Source organism: Dermacentor albipictus, chromosome 2, assembly GCF_038994185.2.
Source record: "Dermacentor albipictus isolate Rhodes 1998 colony chromosome 2, USDA_Dalb.pri_finalv2, whole genome shotgun sequence".
NCBI classification, from domain to species: Eukaryota; Metazoa; Arthropoda; class Arachnida; order Ixodida; family Ixodidae; genus Dermacentor; species Dermacentor albipictus.
This window is the reverse complement of record NC_091822.1, coordinates 164,015,937-164,029,403: the sequence shown is the minus strand read 5'-3', so window position 1 is coordinate 164,029,403 and position 13,467 is coordinate 164,015,937. Positions and strand designations below refer to the sequence as shown.

The window sequence follows — 13,467 nt, the reverse complement described above, 5'->3', positions numbered from 1 at the left end:
AGGAAAAGGGGGTAGAAAAGGGAGAGAAAAGGGAAAAGGGACAGATCTAAATGGAATTTGCTGGTATCTTAGGGAGCTTAGCAAGATTAAACTTGAACGTAAATTTTCTACGCTGCTTAAATTGGCAGGTTCAGTAACCAACGTGGAAACGATGTGGAAACGAAGGAAACGTCATGCAGTACTCTCTATCACAGATTTTTTTATTATCGTGATAACGTTCGTATATGATATGAGATCATAGAGGTGCCTTAAATGATTTTACTCTTCGTAGGCGTCGAGTACGACAGAATATGAAACAACAACTGCGTGAGTTGGGAGCGTGGGTAACAGCTTTTCCCTGTCGCCATGAAGCGCCCATTAATACTGCGATATCTTGTAGCACCTAAGCAAACAGCTACTCACTCCAGCGCCTAACTATAAACACAGACGCTCAAAGATCTCCCTGCTATGGCAACCACTGATGAAAATCAACAAAGAAAGTTTCGAAACAGTGCAACCATTTCCCCTTGTAAGCCTTTCGTACTGTTGCGACGACTGTTTTCTGTCGACATGACCGAAATGAACTGAGCAGACAAGCGACAGAATACTTGCCGAAAGGGTAAAGTCGATTTTGTTCTTATTACGCAATGACACGGCGTAACAAACCTTTCCTCACTAGGATAAAACTTTCCTGCCACGACGACGACTGTTCGATCCAAAATACAAGAAAAATTTCTATCGTTACGACGAAAGTTTCTGTTCTAATGACGGAAATTTATCTTGTGACAATTTTGGAGCTTTTTTTTTTCTATTGAGAAACCCCGCAGTTAACGACATGTGTGCTCGGGAAAACTCTACTTGATGTTCACGAGCATATGTGCTTTCTTCCACAGAATCTCGTAGTCTGTGGAAGCACCAGTCAGAAGAAGAGAAAAATAACCCCGAAAACACCGGCTAAAAAAAAAAACGATAACAGTAGCTGAGTTTCTTTTGACTGAAAGAGGCAAACAGGAAGTAGTTTTCCTGTTTGCAGGCTATGCGCTTTCATTAATTAAAAGCACTGTGATGCTGCACCTACCCATCAAAGAAAGTAAAAGTGCAGCAGAGGAATATAAAATTTGGTTGTGAAAGAACTAACGCGCCAACAGACAACTAATACGATGAAAGTTGCACCGGGATCGAGCAGTGGAGTCTATAGTACTTATAGCATAGTGCCATAGTACCGGCTTAGATGCTCCCAGACGATCAGCGTTAATACGTATACAACCACTACATGCTGCTATAGGTCTAGACGTATTTCTCATTACTCCCTTTGCTAGCTTTTCTTTTCTTGCTTTTTTTTGCAATAGCCCTGAATCAACGAAGCTTTGCTCATTTGGAAAATGCATAACGTCAGCTTCCCACCAGACCTTTCTTCTTTTTATTTATTTTCTTCCTTTCTTTCTTTCTTTCTTTCTTTCATTCTCGTCTGCTGGCTTCACTTATTTTTCAATCACAATATATGACTAACCGGAGTAAAAACTTGCTTTCGCTCACTCCCTGTTTGTTCGGCTGAAAGCTCCAGTCGGCACGACTTACCCGCAGGGGATTCATTTGCTACGCTTCTGCTGAATTAACCCCGAGAGGAAGCTGTCTTTGACGTTTTCTGCCACTGACCTCGACTGTATGGAGTCAGATGCCCTTCGCACCCGTACCCTTCGAGCGGCTCCCCTACTTAGACCTTCTATGCCGCACTCTCATTCTGACGTCATCCACTTCTGCCTACCGCCTCTCCCGCCATCTCTGTTGCTTGCTTTCGGATCATCTTCGAAATGTATGGCGTTTGCATTGTATCTCGTCAGCAAAGGGAAATTTATTCCGGCAAAATCTTGTGGCCGCACTTAGAAGCATTTTATCGTTTGCTGTTTTACTGGGTCCCACCATTTTTTGGCGTTCTCTCTTATAAACGGCTGCACTAAGCTAGAGTAAATAGCTACATTGATCATCGGTTAAGTACGCTGCTTAGCTTTAGTCTATGTTTTGTTTCTTCTGCAGTACAAGCGAAAGCGAGGAAGCAAACCTGTTTGTTTTCGCAATTTCTGGCTACGGAGTTCTACTTTCACCGTCGAATTGGAGGTGTCTTGAAGTCGTTCTTTAGCTAGTTTGGCACCTCTTCCCTCACACTTTCGGAACACTGCTTTTACTGACCGCGCCTTAGGAGCAAACTGTTGCTTTCAAAAGATATGATCATGACCAGCACTTATACATAGATGCATTGCAACCTTTATACCACAGTGTGCTATGCCATTTGTCAGTGCCATTCTTGATTTTGGATGAAGACGACGAAGAATGACGTGCATAATAATATATGTAACCAAAAGAAGCCACGGTGCTGGATAAGATTTGACCACTACGTTATGTTGGTTATGCATTTGAAGCTTCCAAAGTGTTCTCTGTTCTGATCTCTCATAAGTGATCAGATGGTATTATGTGGTACTCTACTTCTCGCACCAGCATTTACAACACGGTTCTGCAGCTTCTTATTCTTTCACCCTTTTTCTCGAGAAGCGCTGCATTACGCCTTGAAAACGTTGCTGTTTTGCTTCGTTGAATAATTTCGTATTTTTCCAGCGTAAATAGCGCAAATGCGCAGTGACAAAACAGTGAATGCCACCCAAAAAAATCTTTAACAGCAACACAGGCAGGGTGATCCAAACCGATGCAAATCTAGACCCAAGCTAAGGTGAAAATTATCCCTCACAACAACCAATCAAATAAATTGCCCAGTACAAGTAGTGTGTGCTTATCACGTTACGGTTATCAAAACACTCTCCTTGTCTCGTAAGCATACGTAGACGGTGCTCTTTTATTATTAAAACAGCCCACATTGAAGTGCACGAGTTAGCTATGCACATAGCGCATTCTACTTGAAAACAAGGATGGAAATAGAGAAACGCTGACGCGATGACTAACGAAGCTATCATTCGTGACCCAGACTTGAGTTCTCGCGTTTGCAGCGTAACCACCAACTTTAGTCGTGTTTGAGAGGCAACTGCAGCCTAGTTTGAACAATACCAGTTGATGTGGATATAGACAAGCCAAGGTCATAGCTTCTCCGCCGACGCCAGCGCTTGTCACTCCCCTACCGGAGCAAGGCGAACTCTCCCGGGTGGTCACGCCCGCCTCCTCATCGCTTCGTTAAGCTGCACCCCGCTCGCGTTGCGTGTGGCGGCTTTGTTATCCGATTCACGTGAAAATCTCAGCACTGGTTGAAGGAGGGATGTCTATCGAGCCAGCGTTTCAACAAATGAACTTGTCACCGTCGAGGAAACAATTGCTACGGATGCCCGATGGAAACACGCGGTCGTCAAAGTGCTAGGCGTACGTGTTGTAGAGCACCATGACAGAAGTCGGAATGTTTCATGACAGAAGTCGTGTGTGCTAGCCACAGAAGGGGTCGGAGGAGGCGAATGAAGCGGGGAAGTGCAGCTGATTCTTTCAAGTGGTAGTAAGAGTGCGAAATAGACAGGAGTCCTCGAATCTAAGCAGGGCCCGTCAATACCAGGGGCTTAATTTCTCGTGAGAGCAGGAAAAAGCGATATACTGTTTGGCAATTAAAGAGATGAGCAATACAAAAAAAAAAAGGAAGAGGTTAATAGAAAGTGAGTTGCATACACAGACTTATATTGGAGCACAATGCTTTCATTTCACATTTCCCCTGCTTACTCAATACGCTCGATGGCTGTACAGCACTGCTTAGCACGAGGCGTTGGGTTCCATCGCCGACTACGGCTACCGCATTCCGATAGATCTAACGAAAAAAAAAAAAACTGCTCGCATACCATGCTTGGGGCGTGCAGTCAAGAACATCAGATGGCGAAAAATAAACAGGGCGGCCTCCACCACTGTGTCCCTCATAGTCCACTTTTAAGCTTCTGAACGCTGCAAAGCCCCCCATTGAACATAACTTATCACTTTTCCCACTGCCGTGCGCTGGAAGAACAACACAGCTTTATGCATATTTATCGCATGCGGGATAACAGAGGAAAACAGCGTGAATGATCTGTTCGTTTTGCGTACGTATCGCAAAAAAGAAAAACGCAGTATGAATATTGAGAATATTTAAATCGCAGCCTTCCGGCTCTGAAAGCGCGCAATGTAAATTCTACAGGACGAGATCAATGAGTACCTACAGTCGCTGCGGACCCGCGAGAGGGAAAATTACCTGCTGCTGACTCGCGTTTTACTTAGGAGCATGAAATTACCGTAAGTGTTCACGCTCGTCTTCATTTAAGCCACGATTGGAATCATTTCATTATCTGCAAAATAATAAATGACAAGTGCGGCCACAGAAAACAGTGCTTAAACAGTACAACGAAACGGAAGAGGACAGCGCGCTGTACTGCCGGCCGTTGTAACTTTTTTACGGTACACACTAAACATTTTAACACCCTTAAGGGTGTAAATCAGTTTGTCGCCAGACGAACACCCTAAGGGTGCTGTTGTCTACACCCTACAGTTGGGGTGCCACTATAGCACCCTAAAGGAAGGGTGTCCAGCAAAATAAATTTAGGGTGTAAGGGTGCTCGTCCAAATTAACACCCATCTGTGTGGGTGTTGGAAGGGTGTACATTCTTTTATTTCTAGCGTGTATGGAAGGCAGATTCGGCAGTACACGCGTTCAATTACTACTATGTACAGCGATCCTCGCGCAACTATTGCGTGTACCAGAAGGTTCAAGTTCGGCTACCAAACGCACTGTCGAACAGCCGGCCTTGAAGCTTCGATGGGCATACACAACACCTATACATGTGGATCACATTACATATTAGTAATTCATGGTGTATATTGGAAAACCTGTCTTCGCTGCACAAATACAACCTAGCAAACTTGACACTTTTGAGCATGTATATCAACACCAAGGTTATCACGATTTCCATATCCAAATAACATGCAACAGACTGGTAAGATATATGTTGCATTTTCAAGAAAACGCAAATATATTTATTGCATGCTGCAATACAGAGTACAACATATACATAAATCACATGAAATATAAACATGCACAATCACCAAACACATCGGTAAGTACAAGAACATGTACATTCCCCACAAAGGTACCTAAAATATATGTATTGATCAAATCTGTTATTAGAGAAGAAACTATGTATAGTGGCACTGAAAGAGCCTGGGTTGATTCGCAGTGTTTTGGGACACATAAAGGAATAAACTTTTAGTATTAGGCTACAGTGAACGAAAATTCAAGTTTTGATGCCTTAAAAAAAGGCATATTGCCAAGGCGAATTAGGGAAGCAATTGAAATGCAGAGCAAACGCACAAGAAAGGCACGTGTTATTTTGTACGCTAATGTAATCGCAAAGCATTATGAAAAGTTTGGAAAGTCGATGTAAAGCATAACTGGCCAACATTTTTCAGACTGAAACAATACTTTCCAAGCATAGACATGCTCTAAGTGAGGTTTATGCCAGAAGCCTTATTGCTAATTTTCTATTTCCAACAAGATTACTTGAGCACAAAAAATACGTAGAATTTTTTAGTGCCTACATAGTTTGTCCTCTTTTGTGAAACGAGAGTTCTCTGGGCTAAAGGTGCTGTGTAGCGGTTTTTCCAACTACAATACCAGTTTCTATAAATTTTTGTTTTGTAACTCTAAGGCACTGGTACATATACAATATGTAGTTTGAAAATAGGTTCTTTTCTTACTATAAATCAAACGAGTGCATATTCCACATCTACTAGTGCCTGGGTGCAAAGTGCAGTAGGAAGCCTGATAAAAACAAACCACTGTTGATTAAACGATTTTGCTGAGCACAAAATGTGGACAGTGTTTTAAAATACATAGTAAATTTCTAAATTATTTGCACTTAGATGCAGTAATTCAAGATTAAGGCATGCTATAGCATGTGAGCATGCAAATTAGCAAATATGGTTTAATAAATTAGCCATACTCTGGTTACTAAAAGAACACAGGCATAGGCAGTCATGCAAAAGTTCAAGTTAAATATCACACTGTTAACATTTGCCAGCAAATGGTCGTATCAAACATTATAATTATACTGAACAACGGTAGTTTCTTGGGATAGTTTGCAATTAATGAGAAAAAATTACGTACAGCTTGAATGACAAGAACTGCGAGAGATGACAGACTGCGCTGACTTCCAACAATATTTAATTACGTTGCCACATCATGTGTATTTGTACAAAAGCGGGCATGCGCAGAATATGAGTCACAAGGGGTGTCTAACAGCAAGTGACTGTACTAAGAACATCGCCCTTTGAAAAAAATAAACATTAGAATTTCTATCTGTTGGGATACAAGACTTCACTAGGAGTCAGCACGATAGAGGGGTCACTAACGCACACACTAACCAGTTTTCTAGTGAAATCTGCTTCTACAGTTTCCCGGATGACCTGTGTCTCGCTAAAGCTTCCGTACCTTCAAAGTGGGGCACGCAGCCGCAGTCCCAGCAATGGATGCCGAAGTGGCCTTGAATAGTGTTATGGACGTTGTTATCGTGCTCTGCTAAATGATTGTTTAGGCGCCTGCCTGTCTGTCCAACAAAGTCAAATGAGATATTGTAAAGCTTTGCCTCCTTAACAGCCTCAATAAATCTTGCTCACACGAGATGCAAGATAGCGTTGCTGCACAGGCTGATTGCCTTTCTTGGGTTGGCTACCCTTTGGACTTAATTTCAGGCATAGCGGAACAGCTTCTGAAGTGCACAAAACATGATGAGCGCGCTCGGTCAAGGAACCAGCCGGTTTAGAGACACAGGTTTGCAGTGCTACCGTATGTTCATGATGTCTCCCATAGGCTAAAAAAGATTAGGGAACCTACAGAAATCGCAGTCCTTTTCTCAGCCCCGGAAAAGCTGGCAAGGCTCTGTAAGTGTGTAAACGCGCCTGAATCACGTCAGAGTTGTTGCTCTGCCGGGCACATAAAACGTTTTGCGATGTGTGCAACGAATGTGGTTTCCCGAATTCCCATTTTGAGGCAGTAAATATATTGGACAGATAGGCAGGCGCCTAAATGATCGTTTAAGAGAGCACTCTAACAACGTCAATAACACTGTTCAAGGCCACTTGGGCATTCATTGCCGGGACTGCGGCTGCATGCCCCTCTTTAAGATACGGAAGTTTCAGCGAGACACAGCTCACCCGGTAAATTATTGAAGCTGATTTTATTGATTTTATTATAGTAAATTATTGAACTGGGTAGTGTGTGCGTTAGTGGCCCCTCTATCACGCTGACCCCTAGTGAAATTTTGTATCTAAACAGATAGAAATTGTGATGTTTTTTTTTTCAAGTGACCATGTTCTTTTTACAATGACTTGCTGTTAGAACACCCCTTGCGACTGGCTTTCATTTTCTGCGCATGACCCCTCTGTGTATACACACACGATGTGGCAACGCAATAAAATATTGTTGAAAGTCAGTGGAGTGTGTCTCTCGCAGTCCTTGTCCTTCACGCTGTACGTCATTTTTTATACTGAACAGCCAATATTGATTCAAAATTAGAAAAATATAGTACACATCTGAGCTGCAAAAATGCAAGTGATGCAGCAAATGGCCTTTAGCTTTCCAAAAGAAAAAGAAATGTTCACGGTTAACCACGAGGTGCAGGGACTCCATTCTCTGACTCCATCTTGACCAATAAATGCAGCGCATGGCATTGCTGGAATCTTGCATCCTGCATTAGCAAAATAAGAAGAGAATCATGAGAATTCAGCCCGTGCAATTACACACGTACTTTGCGGAAAAATGATAATTAATGTGACTGGGCAGAATGCACCGCTCAGGCAACTGGGCAAGACAAGTGAAAGGTAGGAGAAGTTTCTATTTTGCAAATTAAGGAATTGCATGTTACTGTGAATGCTAAACCACTATGTCATTGTGAACACAAGGTACATACAGCAGCAAAAACATAAATTTACAGTAGCTTTTTCACCATAGAAAATAAGAGTGAATAAAGTTTAAAGACTACCAATGACATCTCTCAACAACAGAAATTTGTCCAAGAGTGTGTACGTGACCTTAATACAAAATTGACATTATGAAATGTGCAATATATCTGCATTACACTTTATAAGTACTGCAGGTGAGAAGCTTACGGGATATGGCACATTAAGAGTTAAATGCACAAGGCATTAAAAAATGACTGTTTTTACACAACATTATTACACTAGGAGACAAAGAGAACTGTTTTACAGAGTGTGCACACAAAATGAAAATGAGGGAATCCCCACTGGCATTCTCATTTGCCTTGAAATACATGCATCCAGCCCAACAATATCCAACTCTACAATGCAGTTTATTAGACACTTTCTGCATCCTAAAATTTATCGTGTATTTCTTATTTACTAATTTAGTAAGAATGGGCATTTTGGCATACTTTCCTCGAAAATTTAGCATGTGTAATCAACTATTTTTCTTAGAGCACGCCCCCTTCTTTCAATGGGTTAGCTTGGCAATGCACTGACAAGTAGTATTCCCTTATTTAAACTTATGATCCTTCCTCATGCTCCCACTTCATGCTCTAAACTGTGATGCCACTCCGATGCAGTTTATGTTAATCTGTGACTATTTACATGGTCCTTCTTTCTGTAGCCTCTCAACTAGAGCCCGAAATTTCTTGTCTCCTAGAACAATCGTTTTTCTTGCCCAAAACATATTGCACGGTTACCCCTCATAGGGGGTGGGGGGGTGTACTGTATAAGAGTTTTCACATATTCAATGAACCTCAGAGACACAACCATTTCTCATCCTGTGTTGCTACTACCCGCATGAGTCACAATGGTTGTAAATTGGCTACCTGCCCTCTCTCGCTTAAAAGTACATTTTGCATGTGGAAAATAACCACAAGCATCACATTTCATTGAATGAGTGCTCCTGTGCATGTTTTTTTTCCGTCCTGTAATGGCTAAGTTCAACATGGTCAAGTTGTTTGAAAACTGTCTAGCCTCAACCAATACTTTGTGTAGTTTCAAAGTTATGATACATTCATTTTTCAAAACTTGTCCCAAATTCAGCACGAGACATTTTCATGATGCAAATGAGGTAAGGTTGTGCTCAGAGACTATGATAGGCCTGCTATATCCTGCAAAACTATGTGAAATGAAATATGCTTGCAATTTTCGTGAGCAGCTAGCTCAGTACAATTAGGCACATTACCTGCGGAAACGTTTTTTTAACGCTCTCGAGAGGTCCTGGTTTCTTGTAATTTCTTCAAATCCCTTGCAGTCTAGATTGCAATCCGGTGCATTTTGATTTTGATATTGTATTCAAAATAAAAACAGCTGAAATTTTAAGGTTTTGATAATTATGTGGGAATATATTAAAGGTAGAAGAGTGTAATGCAATGAGCAAATAACAAGCTCATTGCAGAGAGTAAACAAATATTCCTTTCCTGCAAATAAATTGGTAGCAGGAAGGTCATACGAAATTAGCAGTGAATGCACAATAAAGAATATTATGCTACAATGCCCCGGCATTCTGTGAATATTCTTGCACAAAGAAAATCCTCATTATGAAAGACCATCAAGAAAATGCAAATGTATACTTTGGATCAGCAGTCATACCTGCAGTATGCACTGTACCATCGGCAATATTTACAACCACACACAACTGCACATCATATCAAGCTTAGGCGGCCAAGGAGCCTGAGTGTTAAATTATAACTTGACTTATTATATTACACTACACAACTATATCTACTTACAATGTTGTCTTCTCAACCGCTTACAAGAAGACATTAACCATCTGTCTGAAGGCGAACGGGGGGCGCCAAGGCTGGGCATTGTGAAATTGCTGCTACCATCTGCATGACCTGCGAGAAATGACGCTCTAAGTACAAGATAAACAAATGCTATTAGAGCAAAAGACAAGATCATTGGCAATGAGCCTCGTTTTGGTTTGAACGAGAAAAGCCAAGAATATGGACTTTGTGCTGCTTACTGAAGAAGCAAGCCTCCTTCCAGATGTTGCAGTCATGCATTAAGATTGTCACACAGCTGCATGCTTGTATGCTGCTGTCGCCAGTACGCCAGTATGCTTTGAAGTTTATTATTTCAAGTTAAATTGATTATTGTGTTTTCTTGCCAATTCTTGGCAAACAGACCAGCAATACAATAGCTCACTTACACACATACTCCCTTTTGTGGAGAGAATTCACACACATGCACGCATGCATGGGCGCACACACACGCACACACATGCTTCTACAATATGAGCAGCTTCCTGTGCTTGACACACACATATTTTTTATCCTGTGTCACTCCTACTGCTAAGGCATAAAAAATCCTTTGTGTTACCAACCCCAAACTCCTCAACCTACACCACCAGCTTAAACACTTTCTCGAGAGCCAGGACAAGCCTTCTAGCTTCCCCAGTGCTCCAAACTGTAGTTACGAATTTCAATAGGGCTATAGGCGACAGCTCTCGAAGGGCATGCAAATTACTCGGAGACCTAAAGCTTGTATATGATACCTCTAAAGCACAACACTTCAAATTTTCAAAATTCATTAAAGCTCCTGAAGACAATTGCTATATACGTAGAACGTCTCGAATAACCTGCCGCTAACAATTTCAGCGGTTGTCTGCATCAAAAGAAATGTGGGCTAATGGGAAATCCACATCTTTAAAACACGCTACCAGATTTCTTAATCATTTATTTATGCTCTGGATGTACCGTTCCTTTCACAATAAAAAGCAAGGCTATTGATTTATCAGTGCATGGGAGGAAAAAGGACGAAGCGTATACTTGGCGCCTTCCCACTGGTCCTCCCGAGAAACGGCGCCTCATACAGCAGTTGTCCAGGGTGGCTTGAAACCAAACTCGGCTTTCAGGCAGGAACATTCGCTGCACCAAATCGGAAGAGTTTTATTGCGAGTAAAACTCTACCGGCCTCATGCAATACACACGCACGCACACAAAACGCACCCACACGCACACACAAGTATACGCACTCTCAAAGCGCAGACACAAAAGCGCGCACGCGCACATTGATGAACACAAACAAGCACACATACATGCATGCAGGCAGACACGCTAACACGTGCACGCACACACAGCGACCCACAGACAATACACTCACAAAACACGTACGCACTAGACACGCGCAAACACGCCGGCCCATACAAACCGGCATGTACTGAACGCGCGCGCGCGCGCGCGCACACACACACACACACAGCGAGCCGAGCGCACGCACGCACACACACACAAAGCGAGCTGAGCTGAGCGCACACACGCACGCACACACAAATCAAGCCGAGCGCGAGCACGGGCACACGCACAGACAAAGCGAGCCGAAAAAATGCTGAAGGCGTCCGGCAAGCAGCAAGAGCAGCACGCGACCGCATCAGGGAGAACCAATACCGCGCCGGTTCCTTCGAAAGGTGGCTAGGCCAGTCCTTTTTCTACGCGACGCAAAAGTGGTCGACCACATTTAACTGAAGTGCGAACGACCGTATTACAAGCAGCCGCGCTGAACGCACAAGAGAATCACATCAATGAACGTTCAAGCGCTGAGAAACAAAGCGTAACTATGCAGGCGCACCACGCCCGATGTAGATTTGACAAACATTAGTCACACGGGACGCGATCGAGGTAGTTAACTTGCCCTAGTAGGAGTGCAGCTGCTCTTGCTCTTACATTAGCGAATTATAAATTATGCTACGAGATCACAGTGAGATATTTCTAAAGCGAACAAAACAAATACCAAATAAACGAGCACTTGCCTGAAAGTTTCCATCATGCCAGTACTACCGACCGGGCACGTTGCAACTTCTCGTTTCAGCCTTCGTGGATCCATCTTCCAGTGCGTACGAACGCTTTGCTTTGAAGTGGGGCACGAGTAATACACAAAGCATGGGCCACATCTTTTTCTACCCCGCGCGCAAAACTAATCACACGTTTAAAATTACTTCGCACAGCGGGCGACGCGAACGCACGCGAAAACGAGCATGATGGCGCAGCTTCCGCCTTCCCGTCCTGCCGCGCGCCGAAGTGATGGTACAGCGTCGGCCGTCACTTCCGGTCGCTTTTCATTGGGCATGGGGTGGCCGCGCAAATTGAACGTTTATTCTGACAGGTTTGCTTGCTCGCATGGCCGCCTGTTTGCTGCTGCTTCGTTGTGGTCTCTAACTAGAGCGGTGAGGCGGGTAGTTACTACTACGTTTCGTGCGGGGCATTTTATTTTGGGGTGGGGGGCGCAGTCTGTGCTGCATCACTGAGGGTACAGTACACAAATCGGGACCGTGAGCGAGACGATCGGCGCTCTTCTGCTGGTGCGATTAGATTATTCGCTGCGTCCGAACGAAGCAACTTTGCGAGGTCACAGCGTAGTTTCAGCGATATCATGGCTCGATAAAGAAGCTCACATCTTGGTCGTGCGACAGCGACGCGTAAGCATTCATGAGGAGACTGAAGACTGCGTTTGCAAGTGCGTATGCTCTGGATAAGAAATTACAGCTTTGACGACACCAGCCCTTAATATATAGGCTCAGCCTTACAAGCTGTATTTGAGGATGCACTTAGAAAGCAGATCAGTAGCTTAGTAAGCCTCTGAATGAATTAGGCAAGGTACGTGGAAATTCGGGTTTGAGAACTTCCAACGTGATCTCGCCTCTATAAGTCTTCTTTATGGATTCACCATGCAAATTGTATGTTGATGCCATTGTACAGCAGAGGCTCGTCCAACAGCACGTCCCTGTTTGTTCAGCAATGTATCCAAACAGCTTCTTCCATTTCACCACTTTTTGTTGGGCTATTAAGGGCACCGAAATATTAGTGCAGAATTGCGCAAGTTGCTCTCGTGTTTTCGCTCTGCTACTGCAGTTTTTCTAGAAGTGTTTAATTGCATGTTAATATTCCTGTGAGCACGAAAAATAATGATAATGGAATTGTAAGTGAAAGGGCGTTCTTTTTCTGGATGATACATTTTTGGAGTGGCCGTCATGCCAGTAACATCAGAATCCTTGAAGAAATATCGACAGTCACTTAGGTATGGGAAAACTTAATCGCTTCACGCATCTACACTTGCAATTGTCACGTGACCATGATACGTTAGTTCATACATTGTCACGTGTTCTTCACAATACTACCTTAATCTCCCGTAATCCACCGTGCTATAGTTTGTACGAACCTTAATGCAATTTATTCCACCCTTATTCACATTATTTCACATTATTTACCCATAATTGCTCATACTTAACGTTGTTGTATTTACTACCTTCTGTATCACTACTGACGTCATACAAGACGGTGATGACTTCACATTTTATTTATTTATTATATACATTCAAGGCCTAGTAGGCACAACAGAAAGAAGTGGTGAAAATATGCAATAATTGCAATGCAGCGCAAAAATAGAAAATCAAACCATAAGATAATTTGAACGGCGACCTTGAATTAGTGGTGCCACAAATTGAGACTGTGGAGGCGGGAAGACGATTGCATTCAGTGGCTGTTTTTGGCAAAAAGGAAG

At 43.0% G+C, this 13,467-nt stretch overlaps 1 long non-coding RNA gene across 1 annotated transcript; it reads right to left on the bottom strand.

Moving 5' to 3' along the window:
- Positions 1–4,941: 4,941 nt before the first annotated feature.
- On the bottom strand, positions 4,942–11,937 carry LOC139055594 (uncharacterized). Its single transcript, XR_011511877.1, has 3 exons — positions 11,720–11,937; positions 9,699–9,806; positions 4,942–7,670 (listed from the first exon to the last, which is right to left on the bottom strand). It is a non-coding gene; the product is annotated as an uncharacterized lncRNA (long non-coding RNA).
- Positions 11,938–13,467: the final 1,530 nt, after the last annotated feature.